Raw genomic sequence first — 19,380 nt, forward strand, 5'->3', positions numbered from 1 at the left:
TCCCCTGAAATGTTTTTCGGTGGAAACAGATGGGTTTTTATCATCGGAAACAGACTTAGCCCTCGACGTCTGAACAACTTTTTTTGAAAAAATCCCTAAGCCGCGCGGTCACAATTTCTGCTAAAAATCTGACGTTCTGCAATTCACTCAAAAATGTTGGCAAACTGTTGCAAGTGATCCCCTGAAATGTTTTTCGGTGGAAACAGATGGGTTTTTATCATCGGAAACAGAATTAGCCCTTGACGTCTGAACAACTTTTTTTGAAAAAATCCCGAAGCCGCGCGGTCACAATTTCTTCTCAAAATCTGACGTTCTGCAATTCACTCAAAAATGTTGGCAAACTGTTGCAAGTGATCCCCTGAAATGTTTTTCGGTGGAAACAGATGGGTTTTTATCATCGGAAACAGAATTAGCCCTCGACGTTTGAATTTTTTTTTGAAAAAATCCCTAAGCCGCGCGGTCACAATTTCTTCTCAAAATCTGACGTTCTGCAATTCACTCAAAAATGTTGGCAAACTGTTGCACGTGATCCCCTGAAAAGTTTTTCGGTGGAAACAGATGGGTTTTTATCATCGGAAACAGAATTAGCCCTCGACGTCAGAACAACTTTTTTTGAAAAAATCCCTAAGCCGCGCGGTCACGATTTCTTCTCAAAATCTGACGTTCTGCAATTCACTGAAAAATGTTGACAAATTGTTGCAAGTGATCTCCTGAAATGTTTTTCGGTGGAAACAGATGGGTTTTTATCATCGGAAACAGAATTAGCCCTCGACGTCTGAACAACTTTTTTTGAAAAAATCCGTAAGCCGCGCGGTCACAATTTCTTCTCAAAATCTGACGTTCTGCAATTCACTCCAAAATGTTGGCAAACTGTTGCAAGTGATCCCCTGAAATGTTTTTCGGTGGAAACAGATGGGTTTTTATCATCGGAAACAGAATTAGCCCTAGAGGTCTGAACAACTTTTTTTGAAAAAATCCCTAAGCCGCGCGGTTACAATTTATGCTCATAATCTGACTTTCTGCAATTCACTGAAACATGTTGGCAAACTGTTGCAAGTGATCCCCTGAAATGTTTTTCCGTGGAAACAGATGGGTTTTTATCATCGGAAACAGACTTAGCCCCCGACGTCTGAACAACTTTTTTTGAAAAAATCCCTAAGCCGCGCGGTCACAATTTCTGCTCAAAATCTGACGTTCTGCAATTCACTCAAAAATGTTGACAAACTGTTGCAAGTGATCCCCTGAAATGTTTTTCTGTGGAAACAGATGGGTTTTAATCATCGGAAACAGAATTAGCCCTCGACGTCTGAACAACTTTTTTTGAAAAAATCCCTAAGCCGCGCGGTCACAATTTCTTCTCAAAATCTGACGTTCTGCAATTCACTCAAAAATTTGGCAAACTTTTGCAAGTGATCCCCTGAAATGTTATTCGTTGGAAACAGATGGGTTTTTATCATCGGAAACAGAATTAGCCCTCGAGGTCTGAACAACTTTTTTTGAAAAAATCCCTAAGCCGCGCGGTCACAATTTCTGCTCAAAATCTGACGTTCTGCAATTCACTCAAAAATGTTGACAAACTGTTGCAAGTGATCCCCTGAAATGTTTTTCGGTGGAAACAGATGGGTTTTTATCATCGGAAACAGAATTAGCCCTTGACGTCTGAACAACTGTTTTTGAAAAAATCCCTCAGCCTCGCGGTCACAATTTCTGCTAAAAATCTGACGTTCTGCAATTCACAGAAAAATGTTGGCAAACTGTTGCAAGTGATCCCCTGAAATGTTTTTCGGTGGAAACAGATGGGATTTATCATCGGAAACAGAACTAGCCCTCGACGTCCGAACAACTTTTTTTGAAAAAATTCCTAAGCCGCGCGGTCACAATTTCTTCTCAAAATCTGACGTTCTGCAATTCACTCAAAAATGTTGGCAAACTGTTGCAAGTGATCCCCTGAAATGTTTTTCGGTGGAAACAGATGGGTTTTTATCATCGGAAACAGAATTAGCCCGCGACGTCTGAACAACTTTTTTTGAAAAAATCCCTAAGCCGCGCGGTCACAATTTCTTCTCAAAATCTGACATTCTGTAATTCACTCAAAAATGTTGGCAAACTGTTGCAAGTGATCCCCTGAAATGTTTTTCGGTGGAAACAGATGGGTTTTTATCATCGGAAACAGAATTAGCCCTCGACGTTTGAATTTTTTTTTGAAAAAATCCCTAAGCCGCGCGGTCACAATTTCTTCTCAAAATCTGACGTTCTGCAATTCACTCAAAAATGTTGGCAAACTGTTACACGTGATCCCCTGAAAAGTTTTTCGGTGGAAACAGATGGGTTTTTATCATCGGAAACAGAATTAGCCCTCGACGTCAGAACAACTTTTTTTGAAAAAATCCCTAAGCCGCGCGGTCACGATTTCTTCTCAAAATCTGACGTTCTGCAATTCACTGAAAAATGTTGACAAATTGTTGCAAGTGATCTCCTGAAATGTTTTTCGGTGGAAACAGATGGGTTTTTATCATCGGAAACAGAATTAGCCCTCGACGTTTGAACAACTTTTTTTGAAAAAATCCCTAAGCCGCGCGGTCACAATTTCTTCTCAAAATCTGACGTTCTGCAATTCACTCAAAAATGTTGGCAAACTGTTGCAAGTGATCCCCTGAAATGTTTTTCGGTGGAAACAGATGGGTTTTTATCATCGGAAACAGAATTAGCCCTAGAGGTCTGAACAACTTTTTTTGAAAAAATCCCTAAGCCGCGCGGTTACAATTTATGCTCATAATCTGACTTTCTGCAATTCACTGAAACATGTTGGCAAACTGTTGCAAGTGATCCCCTGAAATGTTTTTCCGTGGAAACAGATGGGTTTTTATCATCGGAAACAGACTTAGCCCCCGACGTCTGAACAACTTTTTTTGAAAAAATCCCTAAGCCGCGCGGTCACAATTTCTGCTCAAAATCTGACGTTCTGCAATTCACTCAAAAATGTTGACAAACTGTTGCAAGTGATCCCCTGAAATGTTTTTCTGTGGAAACAGATGGGTTTTAATCATCGGAAACAGAATTAGCCCTCGACGTCTGAACAACTTTTTTTGAAAAAATCCCTAAGCCGCGCGGTCACAATTTCTTCTCAAAATCTGACGTTCTGCAATTCACTCAAAAATTTGGCAAACTTTTGCAAGTGATCCCCTGAAATGTTATTCGTTGGAAACAGATGGGTTTTTATCATCGGAAACAGAATTAGCCCTCGAGGTCTGATCAACTTTTTTTGAAAAAATCCCTAAGCCGCGCGGTCACAATTTCTGCTCAAAATCTGACGTTCTGCAATTCACTCAAAAATGTTGACAAACTGTTGCAAGTGATCCCCTGAAATGTTTTTCGGTGGAAACAGATGGGTTTTTATCATCGGAAACAGAATTAGCCCTTGACCTCTGAACAACTGTTTTTGAAAAAATCCCTCAGCCTCGCGGTCACAATTTCTGCTAAAAATCTGACGTTCTGCAATTCACAGAAAAATGTTGGCAAACTGTTGCAAGTGATCCCCTGAAATGTTTTTCGGTGGAAACAGATGGGATTTATCATCGGAAACAGAACTAGCCCTCGACGTCCGAACAACTTTTTTTGAAAAAATTCCTAAGCCGCGCGGTCACAATTTCTTCTCAAAATCTGACGTTCTGCAATTCACTCAAAAATGTTGGCAAACTGTTGCAAGTGATCCCCTGAAATGTTTTTCGGTGGAAACAGATGGGTTTTTATCATCGGAAACAGAATTAGCCCTCGACGTCAGAACAACTTTTTTTGAAAAAATCCCTAAGCCGCGCGGTCACGATTTCTTCTCAAAATCTGACGTTCTGCAATTCACTGAAAAATGTTGACAAATTGTTGCAAGTGATCTCCTGAAATGTTTTTCGGTGGAAACAGATGGGTTTTTATCATCGGAAACAGAATTAGCCCTCGACGTTTGAACAACTTTTTTTGAAAAAATCCCTAAGCCGCGCGGTCACAATTTCTTCTCAAAATCTGACGTTCTGCAATTCACTCAAAAATGTTGGCAAACTGTTGCAAGTGATCCCCTGAAATGTTTTTCGGTGGAAACAGATGGGTTTTTATCATCGGAAACAGAATTAGCCCTAGAGGTCTGAACAACTTTTTTTGAAAAAATCCCTAAGCCGCGCGGTTACAATTTATGCTCATAATCTGACTTTCTGCAATTCACTGAAACATGTTGGCAAACTGTTGCAAGTGATCCCCTGAAATGTTTTTCCGTGGAAACAGATGGGTTTTTATCATCGGAAACAGACTTAGCCCCCGACGTCTGAACAACTTTTTTTGAAAAAATCCCTAAGCCGCGCGGTCACAATTTCTGCTCAAAATCTGACGTTCTGCAATTCACTCAAAAATGTTGACAAACTGTTGCAAGTGATCCCCTGAAATGTTTTTCTGTGGAAACAGATGGGTTTTAATCATCGGAAACAGAATTAGCCCTCGACGTCTGAACAACTTTTTTTGAAAAAATCCCTAAGCCGCGCGGTCACAATTTCTTCTCAAAATCTGACGTTCTGCAATTCACTCAAAAATTTGGCAAACTTTTGCAAGTGATCCCCTGAAATGTTATTCGTTGGAAACAGATGGGTTTTTATCATCGGAAACAGAATTAGCCCTCGAGGTCTGATCAACTTTTTTTGAAAAAATCCCTAAGCCGCGCGGTCACAATTTCTGCTCAAAATCTGACGTTCTGCAATTCACTCAAAAATGTTGACAAACTGTTGCAAGTGATCCCCTGAAATGTTTTTCGGTGGAAACAGATGGGTTTTTATCATCGGAAACAGAATTAGCCCTTGACGTCTGAACAACTGTTTTTGAAAAAATCCCTCAGCCTCGCGGTCACAATTTCTGCTAAAAATCTGACGTTCTGCAATTCACAGAAAAATGTTGGCAAACTGTTGCAAGTGATCCCCTGAAATGTTTTTCGGTGGAAACAGATGGGATTTATCATCGGAAACAGAACTAGCCCTCGACGTCCGAACAACTTTTTTTGAAAAAATTCCTAAGCCGCGCGGTCACAATTTCTTCTCAAAATCTGACGTTCTGCAATTCACTCAAAAATGTTGGCAAACTGTTGCAAGTGATCCCCTGAAATGTTTTTCGGTGGAAACAGATGGGTTTTTATCATCGGAAACAGAATTAGCCCGCGACGTCTGAACAACTTTTTTTGAAAAAATCCCTAAGCCGCGCGGTCACAATTTCTTCTCAAAATCTGACGTTCTGTAATTCACTCAAAAATGTTGGCAAACTGTTGCAAGTGATCCCCTGAAATGTTTTTCGGTGGAAACAGATGGGTTTTTATCATCGGAAACAGAATTAGCCCTCGACGTCTGAACAACTTTTTTTGAAAAAATCCCTAAGCCGCGCGGTCACGATTTCTTCTCAAAATCTGACGTTCTGCAATTCACTCAAAAATGTTGGCAAACTGTTGCACGTGATCCCCTGAAAAGTTTTTCGGTGGAAACAGATGGGTTTTTATCATCGGAAACAGAATTAGCCCTCGACGTCAGAACAACTTTTTTTGAAAAAATCCCTAAGCCGCGCGGTCACGATTTCTTCTCAAAATCTGACGTTCTGCAATTCACTGAAAAATGTTGACAAATTGTTGCAAGTGATCTCCTGAAATGTTTTTCGGTGGAAACAGATGGGTTTTTATCATCGGAAACAGAATTAGCCCTCGACGTTTGAACAATTTTTTTTGAAAAAATCCGTAAGCCGCGCGGTCACAATTTCTTCTCAAAATCTGACGTTCTGCAATTCACTCCAAAATGTTGGCAAACTGTTGCAAGTGATCCCCTGAAATGTTTTTCGGTGGAAACAGATGGGTTTTTATCATCGGAAACAGAATTAGCCCTAGAGGTCTGAACAACTTTTTTTGAAAAAATCCCTAAGCCGCGCGGTTACAATTTATGCTCATAATCTGACTTTCTGCAATTCACTGAAACATGTTGGCAAACTGTTGCAAGTGATCCCCTGAAATGTTTTTCCGTGGAAACAGATGGGTTTTTATCATCGGAAACAGACTTAGCCCCCAACGTCTGAACAACTTTTTTTGAAAAAATCCCTAAGCCGCGCGGTCACAATTTCTTCTCAAAATCTGACGTTCTGCAATTCACTCAAAAATGTTGACAAACTGTTGCAAGTGATCCCCTGAAATGTTTTTCTGTGGAAACAGATGGGTTTTAATCATCGGAAACAGAATTAGCCCTCGACGTCTGAACAACTTTTTTTGAAAAAATCCCTAAGCCGCGCGGTCACAATTTCTTCTCAAAATCTGACGTTCTGCAATTCACTCAAAAATTTGGCAAACTTTTGCAAGTGATCCCCTGAAATGTTATTCGTTGGAAACAGATGGGTTTTTATCATCGGAAACAGAATTAGCCCTCGAGGTCTGAACAACTTTTTTTGAAAAAATCCCTAAGCCGCGCGGTCACAATTTCTGCTCAAAATCTGACGTTCTGCAATTCACTCAAAAATGTTGACAAACTGTTGCAAGTGATCCCCTGAAATGTTTTTCGGTGGAAACAGATGGGTTTTTATCATCGGAAACAGAATTAGCCCTTGACGTCTGAACAACTGTTTTTGAAAAAATCCCTCAGCCTCGCGGTCACAATTTCTGCTAAAAATCTGACGTTCTGCAATTCACAGAAAAATGTTGGCAAACTGTTGCAAGTGATCCCCTGAAATGTTTTTCGGTGGAAACAGATGGGATTTATCATCGGAAACAGAACTAGCCCTCGACGTCCGAACAACTTTTTTTGAAAAAATTCCTAAACCGCGCGGTCACAATTTCTTCTCAAAATCTGACGTTCTGCAATTCACTCAAAAATGTTGGCAAACTGTTGCAAGTGATCCCCTGAAATGTTTTTCGGTGGAAACAGATGGGTTTTTATCATCGGAAACAGAATTAGCCCGCGACGTCTGAACAACTTTTTTTGAAAAAATCCCTAAGCCGCGCGGTCACAATTTCTTCTCAAAATCTGACGTTCTGTAATTCACTCAAAAATGTTGGCAAACTGTTGCAAGTGATCCCCTGAAATGTTTTTCGGTGGAAACAGATGGGTTTTTATCATCGGAAACAGAATTAGCCCTCGACGTCTGAACAACTTTTTTTGAAAAAATCCCTAAGCCGCGCGGTCACAATTTCTTCTCAAAATCTGACGTTCTGCAATTCACTCAAAAATGTTGGCAAACTGTTGCACGTGATCCCCTGAAAAGTTTTTCGGTGGAAACAGATGGGTTTTTATCATCGGAAACAGAATTAGCACTCGACGTCAGAACAACTTTTTTTGAAAAAATCCCTAAGCCGCGCGGTCATGATTTCTTCTCAAAATCTGACGTTCTGCAATTCACTGAAAAATGTTGGCAAAGTGTTGCAAGTGATCTCCTGAAATGTTTTTCGGTGGAAACAGATGGGTTTTTATCATCGGAAACAGAATTAGCCCTCGACGTTTGAACAATTTTTTTTGAAAAAATCCGTAAGCCGCGCGGTCACAATTTCTTCTCAAAATCTGACGTTCTGCAATTCGCTGAAAAATGTTGGCAAACTGTTGCAAGTGATCCCCTGGAGCACAAGTGAAGTGGAGTTAAATGGTTTTTCTGCGTTCTCCCTCCCAGGTCTTTCAAGTACTAGAGGGGGGCGAGTTAAAGGTGGGTTAGTTACCTTAATCTCAACAAGGCTAAGGGCCACATTTAAAAAACTAGACCCACTAGACCATCTGGCCACAGCTGTGCAGGTACAGTGGAGAACCCAAAGCTGGCTGTTGATTAATGTATACCTACCTCCACAAAGAGAGAAAAGACTGATAAGAAATACTTGGGCTCAATTAGAACAGTATCTTGACAAACTACTAAATCAATTTCCTGATGCCTCTGTAGTGGTGGCAGGTGACCTAAATGCCAGAACTGGACAATCTGATGAGGCTTTGTGTGCCCATTTCCACGAAACAGCCCCCATTATAGAGGAAACCCACCCAATACCAGCTAGAATCTCAAAGGATAAAGGCTGCAATTATGCCGGCTTATGCCTACTACACTTGGTCAATAAGTTGGACCTGGTTATATTAAATGGCCGCACAGAGGGGGAGAAGGTCGGAGAATTCACATTTATATCTAACAATGGCGCCTCCACAATTGATTATATAATTGTGTCGTATGATCTTCAAAACAAAGTTCTGGAATGCAAAGTGGAGGAGCGCTTAGACAGTGATCATCTGCCATTAAGTGCACTTGTGGCTGCGGGAAAGGATTTATCCTGCGCTGAAAAAATCGAGCATTCGAGCCCTACAGCTTTGGAGCTCAGATATTCGCGCATTAGATGGACAGATGAACTGCATAAGGAAATTTCAAGTAGGCTATGCTCAAAGGAATTCCTCATTAAGAGAGAAAACCTCATAACTTCCTCAAGCCATGAATTAAAGATAAATTTATTTCAGGAGCTAATTTTACTCCTTCAAGATCCCCTGAAGGAAAAAAGGAACAGGCCAAGTAGACAATCCTCAGTATATAAAAACTCCAAACCCTGGTTCGATCAAGAATGTCAGGATATGAAGCTAAATTTACTGAAAAAATACAAGAATTATAGATCTGCCAATTTACCCCAACTCCCCACGGGCTGGTTTGAAGATAAACGGAATTATAAAATTTTGATCAAAAACAAAAAACTCCTGGCACAGAAAAGAGAATGGAAATGCCTAATAGATGCATCCAGAGAGAGAGATTCGGCCACCTTCTGGAGACTGGTAGCAAATGGAGTGCGACCTACTTCCTCAGAAGTGGAGTATACTATACCTGCAGGGACTTGGGAGGCATTTTTTCAATCTTCATATTCAGCTCTGCCTCTGACACAGCCACTAATACAGTGTGCGGCAGATGATGAGTGGCCTCCGGTGTCGGTTGCGGAGATTAGGAGGCTTATTCAGGCACTCAAATACAGAAAAGCCCCGGGAGCAGATAACATCTCTCCTGAACTTCTCAAAGCCAATATTGACTGGTGGGCCCCAGTCCTTGCCACCCTTTTCACCAGCATAGATCAAACAGCAATAATACCAGAGGACTGGGGATTGGCAATCATTGTTCCCATATTCAAGAAAGGCTGTAAACTTGATCCAGCCAATTACAGACCAATCAGTCTCTTAAGCATCATCAGCAAACTTTATGCAACTCACTTACGTGAAAAGTTTGCGGACTGGCTAGAACAGGAGCACATCCTAAAGGAAGCCCAGGCTGGCTTCAGGGCACATAGATCAACTCTAGACCAAGGACTGGTATTGCAACATCTAGTGGAGAAATACACCTCAAAGAAAGGAGGCTCTCTCTATGTAGCCTTTATAGATTTCAAATCAGCCTTCGACTCGATACCCCGGCACAGACTTTGGGAAAAACTAAATGTCACAAACATCGATAGACGTCTTTTGCTTCTTATCCGTAGACTACATGAAAATACTCGGATCCGTGTTAGATGCGACCGTTATGGGAACCTATCAAAGGAAATCCAAAGTTCCCATGGTGTCAAGCAAGGCTGTGTTCTTGCCCCTATTCTTTTTAACTTCTATATAAACTCCTTAGTCGGAAAGATGGAGGAAGCAAATACTCACTCCCCAAATCTAAATAATACACCAATCCCGGTCCTTTTGTACGCGGATGATGCGGCACTTATTTCCTTCTCTTGTGTGGGTCTAAGAAAACTTTTACGAGCTCTTACAGAGTATTGCGAAGCTGAACACCTAATAATAAACTACACCAAATCAAAAATTATGGTGTTCTCCAAGAGAAAACTCCGACATAAATGGAAAATTAATAACCAACCTATTGAGCAAGTAACATCTTTTAGATATCTTGGAATAATTTTCGATGAGAAGGGATCTTGGTGCCATCAGATTAAGAATTCCATTGTAAATGCGCAAAGATCTTCCAGAGCTATCATAAGATTCTTTTATAGAAAAGGAGGTCAATATGTTCCCGCTGCCTCCCAGGTCTTTGTTGCAAAAATACTTCCACAATTGACCTATGGCACCCAGATATTTAATTGTCAAAAACTCAAGTCCCTGGAATCTGTACAAACTAAATTTTATCGTTCCCTACTAGGGTTACCTACCTGTGTCTCTAACACTGCCGTTAGGCTGGAGGTTGGCCAACTCCCTATTAATGCCAGGATATGGATCCTGAAGATTCATTTCTGGCTAAAACTCATATTTTTCCCAGTGGGAGTGGCTCCATTGACTCTACTAGACCCGTTCCAGTCTAAATGGAGATTGTCGCTCTATGAAAAACTGAGGGGCCTGGGGCTTTCCTCACAAGAACTTATAGCCTCAGGCTTTGAAAAGGCTAAAATGATGGTGAGCCAGCGAATAGGAGATGTAGAGCTTCAGGACCATATGAGCAAGATAGATAAATATCCAGCTATCCAAGATTATGGAAAAGGGTTTAACCTAACCCCATATTTGATGGACCTACAAATCGCAAAATATAGGCGGGCGTTTACCCTTACTAGATTTGATGTATTGCCATCTGCCTTACTAAAGGGCAGATACGAGGGCACACCCTATGCTGAACGAGTTTGCCCATGTGGTCTGAAGGAGGTGGAAACGGCTTCACATGTGTTGTTACACTGCGACCTTTACGGGGATATCAGGTTACTGTTTATCTCCCCTATCATTCAGAAATTTCCAGGTCGATCTGAATCTCAGCGGCTGAAAATCCTACTAGGAGACAAAAACCCAGAAGTAACATTGAAAGTGGCCAAGTTTTCTGCGGCCGCGATCAAGCGGAGGGCATTAGCTGTAAAAAAGTAAATGATCTGACCCCTGGATAAGCCCCCCCCCTTTTTTAAGCCCATACATATACTGTAGTGCATATATGAGTATGTATATGTGTGTGTGTCTGTGTGTATATGTGCATTGTTTTTATGTATAATTTTACAACTTTTAACTGACACCACCATTCCCTTGTAAATTATTGCTGCCTTTTATGTTTTGTTTTTTTTTTCCTTTCTTCTGGTCTATGACCGTAATAAATTCATTCATTCATTCATTCATTCATTCATTCATTCATTCATTCATTCATTCATTCTGCACAACTTTTTTTGAAAAAATCCCTAAGCCGCGCGGTCACAATTTATGCTCAAAATCTGACTTTCTGCAATTCGCTGAAAAATGTTGGCAAACTGTTGCAAGTGATCCCCTGAAATGTTTTTCGGTGGAAACAGATGGTTTTTTATCATCGGAAAGAGACTTAGCCCTCGACCTCTGAACAACTTTTTTTGAAAAAATCCCTAAGCCGCGCGGTCACAATTTCTGCTAAAAATCTGACGTTCTGCAATTCACTCAAAAATGTTGACAAACTGTTGCAAGTGATCCCCTGAAATGTTTTTCGGTGGAAACAGATGGGTTTTTATCATCGGAAACAGAATTAGCCGTCGACGTCTGAACAACTTTTTTTGAAAAAATCCCTAAGCCGCGCGGTCACGATTTCTTCTCAAAATCTGACGTTCTGCAATTCACTCAAAATTGTTGGCAAACTGTTGCAAGTGATCCCCTGAAATGTTTTTCGGTGGAAACAGATGGGTTTTTATCATCGGAAACAGAATTAGCACTCGACGTCTTAAAAACTTTTTTTGAAAAAAATCCCTAAGCCGCGCGGTCACAATTTCTGCTAAAAATCTGACGTTCTGCAATTCACTCAAAAATGTTGGCAAAGTGTTGCACGTGATCCCCTGAAAAGTTTTTCGGTGGAAACAGATGGCTTTTTATCATCGGAAACAGAATTAGCCGTCGACGTCTGAACAACCTTTTTTGAAAAAATCCCTAAGCCGCGCGGTCACGATTTCTTCTCAATATCTGACGTTCTGCAATTCACTGAAAAATGTTGGCAAAGTGTTGCAAGTGATCTCCTGAAATGTTTTTCGGTGGAAACAGATGGGTTTTTATCATCAGAAACAGAATTAGCCCTCGAGGTCTGAACAACTTATTTTTAAAAAATCCCTAAGCCGCGCGGTCACGATTTCTTCTCAAAATCTGACGTTCTGCAATTCACTGAAAAATGTTGGCAAAGTGTTGCAAGTGATCTCCTGAAATGTTTTTCGGTGGAAACAGATGGGTTTTTATCATCGGAAACAGAACTAGCCTTTGACGTCTGAACAACTGTTTTTGAAAAAATCCCTAAGCCGCGCGGTCACAATTTCTTCTCAAAATCTGACGTTCTGCAATTAACTCAAAAATGTTGGCAAACTGTTGCAAGTGATCCCCTGAAATGTTTTTCGGTGGAAACAGATGGGTTTTTATCATCGGAAACAGAATTAGCCCTCGACGTCAGAACAACTTTTTTGGAAAAAATCCCTAAGCCGCGCGGTCACGATTTCTTCTCAATATCTGACGTTCTGCAATTCACTCAAAAATGTTGGCAAAGTGTTGCAAGTGATCTCCTGAAATGTTTTTCGGTGGAAACAGATGGGTTTTTATCATCAGAAACAGAATTAGCCCTCGAGGTCTGAACAACTTATTTTGAAAAAATCCCTAAGCCGCGCGGTCACGATTTCTTCTCAAAATCTGATGTTCTGCAATTCACTGAAAAATGTTGGCAAAGTGTTGCAAGTGATCTCCTGAAATGTTTTTCGGTGGAAACAGATGGGTTTTTATCATCGGAAACAGAACTAGCCTTTGACGTCTGAACAACTGTTTTTGAAAAAATCCCTAAGCCGCGCGGTCACAATTTCTTCTCAAAATCTGACGTTCTGCAATTCACTGAAAAATGCTGGCAAACTGTTGCAAGTGATCCCCTGAAATGTTTTTCGGTGGAAACAGATGGGTTTTTATCATCGGAAACAGAATTAGCCCTTGATGTCTGAACAACTTTTTTTGAAAAAATCCCTAAGCCTCGCGGTCACAATTTCTTCTCAAAATCTGAAGTTCTGCAATTCACTCAAAAATGTTGGCAAACTGTTGCAAGTGATCCCCTGAAATGTTTTTCGGTGGAAACAGATGGGTTTTTATCATCGGAAACAGAATTAGCCCGCGGCGTCTGAACAACATTTTTGAAAAAATCCCTAAGCCGTGCGGTCACAATTTCTTCTCAAAATCTGACGTTCTGCAATTCACAGAAAAATGTTGGCAAACTGTTGCAAGTGATCCCCTGAAATGTTTTTCTATGGAAACAGATGGGTTTTTATCATCGGAAACAGAATTAGCACTCGACGACAGAACAACTTTTTTTGAAAAAATCCCTAAGCCGCGCGGTCATGATTTCTTCTCAAAATCTGACGTTCTGCAATTCACTGAAAAATGTTGGCAAAGTGTTGCAAGTGATCTCCTGAAATGTTTTTCGGTGGAAACAGATGGGTTTTTATCATCGGAAACAGAATTAGCCCTCGACGTTTGAACAATTTTTTTTGAAAAAATCCGTAAGCCGCGCGGTCACAATTTCTTCTCAAAATCTGACGTTCTGTAATTCACTCAAAAATGTTGGCAAACTGTTGCAAGTGATCCCCTGAAATGTTTTTCGGTGGAAACAGATGGGTTTTTATCATCGGAAACAGAATTAGCCCGCGGCGTCTGAACAACATTTTTGAAAAAATCCCTAAGCCGTGCGGTCACAATTTCTTCTCAAAATCTGACGTTCTGCAATTCACAGAAAAATGTTGGCAAACTGTTGCAAGTGATCCCCTGAAATGTTTTTCGGTGGAAACAGATGGGTTTTTATCATCGGAAACAGAATTAGCACTCGACGTCAGAACAACTTTTTTTGAAAAAATCCCTAAGCCGCGCGGTCATGATTTCTTCTCAAAATCTGACGTTCTGCAATTCACTGAAAAATGTTGGCAAAGTGTTGCAAGTGATCTCCTGAAATGTTTTTCGGTGGAAACAGATGGGTTTTTATCATCGGAAACAGAATTAGCCCTCGACGTTTGAACAATTTTTTTTGAAAAAATCCGTAAGCCGCGCGGTCACAATTTCTTCTCAAAATCTGACGTTCTGTAATTCACTCAAAAATGTTGGCAAACTGTTGCAAGTGATCCCCTGAAATGTTTTTCGGTGGAAACAGATGGGTTTTTATCATCGGAAACAGAATAAGCCCTCGACGTTTGAACAACTTTTTTTGAAAAAATCCCTAAACCGCGCGGTCACAATTTCTTCTCAAAATCTGACGTTCTGCAATTCACTCCAAAATGTTGGCAAACTGTTGCAAGTGATCCCCTGGAAAGTTTTTCGGTGGAAACAGATGGGTTTTTATCATCGGAAACAGAATTAGCCCTAGAGGTCTGAACAACTTTTTTTGAAAAAATCCCTAAGCCGCGCGGTCACAATTTATGCTCAAAATCTGACTTTCTGCAATTCGCTGAAAAATGTTGGCAAACTGTTGCAAGTGATCCCCTGAAATGTTTTTCGGTGGAAACAGATGGTTTTTTATCATCGGAAAGAGACTTAGCCCTCGACCTCTGAACAACTTTTTTTGAAAAAATCCCTAAGCCGCGCGGTCACAATTTCTGCTAAAAATCTGACGTTCTGCAATTCACTCAAAAATGTTGACAAACTGTTGCAAGTGATCCCCTGAAATGTTTTTCGGTGGAAACAGATGGGTTTTTATCATCGGAAACAGAATTAGCCGTCGACGTCTGAACAACTTTTTTTGAAAAAATCCCTAAGCCGCGCGGTCACGATTTCTTCTCAAAATCTGACGTTCTGCAATTCACTCAAAATTGTTGGCAAACTGTTGCAAGTGATCCCCTGAAATGTTTTTCGGTGGAAACAGATGGGTTTTTATCATCGGAAACAGAATTAGCACTCGACGTCTTAAAAACTTTTTTTGAAAAAAATCCCTAAGCCGCGCGGTCACAATTTCTGCTAAAAATCTGACGTTCTGCAATTCACTCAAAAATGTTGGCAAAGTGTTGCACGTGATCCCCTGAAAAGTTTTTCGTTGGAAACAGATGGGTTTTTATCATCGGAAACAGAATTAGCCGTCGACGTCTGAACAACCTTTTTTGAAAAAATCCCTAAGCCGCGCGGTCACGATTTCTTCTCAATATCTGACGTTCTGCAATTCACTGAAAAATGTTGGCAAAGTGTTGCAAGTGATCTCCTGAAATGTTTTTCGGTGGAAACAGATGGGTTTTTATCATCAGAAACAGAATTAGCCCTCGAGGTCTGAACAACTTATTTTGAAAAAATCCCTAAGCCGCGCGGTCACGATTTCTTCTCAAAATCTGACGTTCTGCAATTCACTGAAAAATGTTGGCAAAGTGTTGCAAGTGATCTCCTGAAATGTTTTTCGGTGGAAACAGATGGGTTTTTATCATCGGAAACAGAATTAGCCCTCGACGTTTGAAATTTTTTTTTGAAAAAATCCCTAAGCCGCGCGGTCACAATTTCTTCTCAAAATCTGACGTTCTGCAATTCACTCAAAAATGTTGGCAAACTGTTGCAAGTGATCCCCTGAAATGTTTTTCGGTGGAAACAGATGGGTTTTTATCTTCGGAAACAGAATTAGCCCTCGACGTCTTAAAAACTTTTTTTGAAAAAATCCCTAAGCCGCGCAGTCACAATTTCTGCTCAAAATCTGACGTTCTGCAATTCACTCAAAAATATTGACAAACTGTTTCAAGTGATCCCCTGAAATATTTTTAGGTGGAAACAGATGAGGTTTTATCATCGGAAACAGAATTAGCCCTTGACGTCTGAACAACTTTTTTTGAAAAAATCCCTAAGCCGCGCGGTCACAATTTCTGCTAAAAATCTGACGTTCTGCAATTCACTGAAAAATGTTGGCAAACTGTTGCAAGTGATCCCCTGAAATGTTTTTCGGTGGAAACAGATGGCTTTTTATCATCAGAAACAGAATTAGCCCTCGAGGTCTGAACAACTTTTTTTGAAAAAAATCCCTAAGCCGCGCGGTCACGATTTCTTCTCAAAATCTGACGTTCTGCAATTCACTCAAAAATGTTGGCAAACTGTTGCAAGTGATCCCCTGAAATGTTTTTCGGTGGAAACAGATGGGTTTTTATCATCGGAAACAGAATAAGCCCTCGACGTTTGAACAACTGTTTTTCAAAAAATCCCTAAGCCGCGCGGTCACAATTTCTTTTCAAAATCTGACGTTCTGCAATTCACTCCAAAATGTTGGCAAACTGTTGCAAGTGATCCCCTGAAATGTTTTTCGGTGGAAACAGATGGGTTTTTATCATCGGAAACAGAATTAGCCCTAGAGGTCTGAACAACTTTTTTTGAAAAAATCCCTAAGCCGCGCGGTCACAATTTATGCTCAAAATCTGACTTTCTGCAATTCGCTGAAAAATGTTGGCAAACTGTTGCAAGTGATCCCCTGAAATGTTTTTCGGTGGAAACAGATGGTTTTTTATCATCGGAAAGAGACTTAGCCCTCGACCTCTGAACAACTTTTTTTGAAAAAATCCCTAAGCCGCGCGGTCACAATTTCTGCTAAAAATCTGACGTTCTGCAATTCACTCAAAAATGTTGACAAACTGTTGCAAGTGATCCCCTGAAATGTTTTTCGGTGGAAACAGATGGGTTTTTATCATCGGAAACAGAATTAGCCGTCGACGTCTTAAAAACTTTTTTTGAAAAAATCCCTAAGCCGCGCAGTCACAATTTCTGCTCAAAATCTGACGTTCTGCAATTCACTCAAAAATATTGACAAACTGTTTCAAGTGATCCCCTGAAATATTTTTAGGTGGAAACAGATGAGGTTTTATCATCGGAAACAGAATTAGCCCTTGACGTCTGAACAACTTTTTTTGAAAAAATCCCTAAGCCGCGCGGTCACAATTTCTGCTAAAAATCTGACGTTCTGCAATTCACTGAAAAATGTTGGCAAACTGTTGCAAGTGATCCCCTGAAATGTTTTTCGGTGGAAACAGATGGCTTTTTATCATCAGAAACAGAATTAGCCCTCGAGGTCTGAACAACTTTTTTTGAAAAAAATCCCTAAGCCGCGCGGTCACGATTTCTTCTCAAAATCTGACGTTCTGCAATTCACTCAAAAATGTTGGCAAACTGTTGCAAGTGATCCCCTGAAATGTTTTTCGGTGGAAACAGATGGGTTTTTATCATCGGAAACAGAATAAGCCCTCGACGTTTGAACAACTGTTTTTCAAAAAATCCCTAAGCCGCGCGGTCACAATTTCTTTTCAAAATCTGACGTTCTGCAATTCACTCCAAAATGTTGGCAAACTGTTGCAAGTGATCCCCTGAAATGTTTTTCGGTGGAAACAGATGGGTTTTTATCATCGGAAACAGAATTAGCCCTAGAGGTCTGAACAACTTTTTTTGAAAAAATCCCTAAGCCGCGCGGTCACAATTTATGCTCAAAATCTGACTTTCTGCAATTCGCTGAAAAATGTTGGCAAACTGTTGCAAGTGATCCCCTGAAATGTTTTTCGGTGGAAACAGATGGTTTTTTATCATCGGAAAGAGACTTAGCCCTCGACCTCTGAACAACTTTTTTTGAAAAAATCCCTAAGCCGCGCGGTCACAATTTCTGCTAAAAATCTGACGTTCTGCAATTCACTCAAAAATGTTGACAAACTGTTGCAAGTGATCCCCTGAAATGTTTTTCGGTGGAAACAGATGGGTTTTTATCATCGGAAACAGAATTAGCCGTCGACGTCTGAACAACTTTTTTTGAAAAAATCCCTAAGCCGCGCGGTCACGATTTCTTCTCAAAATCTGACGTTCTGCAATTCACTCAAAATTGTTGGCAAACTGTTGCAAGTGATCCCCTGAAATGTTTTTCGGTGGAAACAGATGGGTTTTTATCATCGGAAACAGAATTAGCACTCGACGTCTTAAAAACTTTTTTTGAAAAAAATCCCTAAGCCGCGCGGTCACAATTTCTGCTAAAAATCTGACGTTCTGCAATTCACTCAAAAATGTTGGCAAAGTGTTGCACGTGATCCCCTGAAAAGTTTTTTGGTGGAAACAGATTGGTTTTTATCATCGGAAACAGAATTAGCCGTCGACGTCTGAACAACCTTTTTTGAAAAAATCCCTAAGCCGCGCGGTCACGATTTCTTCTCAATATCTGACGTTCTGCAATTCACTGAAAAATGTTGGCAAAGTGTTGCAAGTGATCTCCTGAAATGTTTTTCGGTGGAAACAGATGGGTTTTTATCATCAGAAACAGAATTAGCCCTCGAGGTCTGAACAACTTATTTTGAAAAAATCCCTAAGCCGCGCGGTCACGATTTCTTCTCAAAATCTGACGTTCTGCAATTCACTGAAAAATGTTGGCAAAGTGTTGCAAGTGATCTCCTGAAATGTTTTTCGGTGGAAACAGATGGGTTTTTATCATCGGAAACAGAATTAGCCCTCGACGTTTGAAAATTTTTTTTGAAAAAATCCCTAAGCCGCGCGGTCACAATTTCTTCTCAAAATCTGACGTTCTGTAATTCACAGAAAAATGTTGGCAAACTGTTGCAAGTGATCCCCTGAAATGTTTTTCGGTGGAAACAGATGGGTTTTTATCATCGGAAACAGAATTAGCCCTCGACGTCTTAAAAACTTTTTTTGAAAACATCCCTAAGCCGCGCAGTCACAATTTCTGCTCAAAATCTGACGTTCTGCAATTCACTCAAAAATGTTGGCAAACTGTTGCACGTGATCCCCTGAAAAGTTTTTCGGTGGAAACAGATGGGTTTTTATCATCGGAAAGAGACTTAGCCCTCGACCTCTGAACAACTTTTTTTGAAAAAATCCCTAAGCCGCGCGGTCACAATTTCTGCTAAAAATCTGACGTTCTGCAATTCACTCAAAAATGTTGACAAACTGTTGCAAGTGATCCCCTGAAATGTTTTTCGGTGGAAACAGATGGGTTTTTATCATCGGAAACAGAATTAGCCGTCGACGTCTGAACAACTTTTTTTGAAAAAATCCCTAAGCCGCGCGGTCACGATTTCTTCTCAAAATCTGACGTTCTGCAATTCACTCAAAATTGTTGGCAAACTGTTGCAAGTGATCCCCTGAAATGTTTTTCGGTGGAAACAGATGGGTTTTTATCATCGGAAACAGAATTAGCACTCGACGTCTTAAAAACTTTTTTTGAAAAAAATCCCTAAGCCGCGCGGTCACAATTTCTGCTAAAAATCTGACGTTCTGCAATTCACTCAAAAATGTTGGCAAAGTGTTGCACGTGATCCCCTGAAAAGTTTTTTGGTGGAAACAGATTGGTTTTTATCATCGGAAACAGAATTAGCCGTCGACGTCTGAACAACCTTTTTTGAAAAAATCCCTAAGCCGCGCGGTCACGATTTCTTCTCAATATCTGACGTTCTGCAATTCACTGAAAAATGTTGGCAAAGTGTTGCAAGTGATCTCCTGAAATGTTTTTCGG

Source organism: Podarcis vaucheri (genome assembly GCF_965113315.1).
Source record: "Podarcis vaucheri genome assembly, chromosome: 2".
In the NCBI taxonomy this organism is placed as follows: Eukaryota; Metazoa; Chordata; class Lepidosauria; order Squamata; family Lacertidae; genus Podarcis; species Podarcis vaucheri.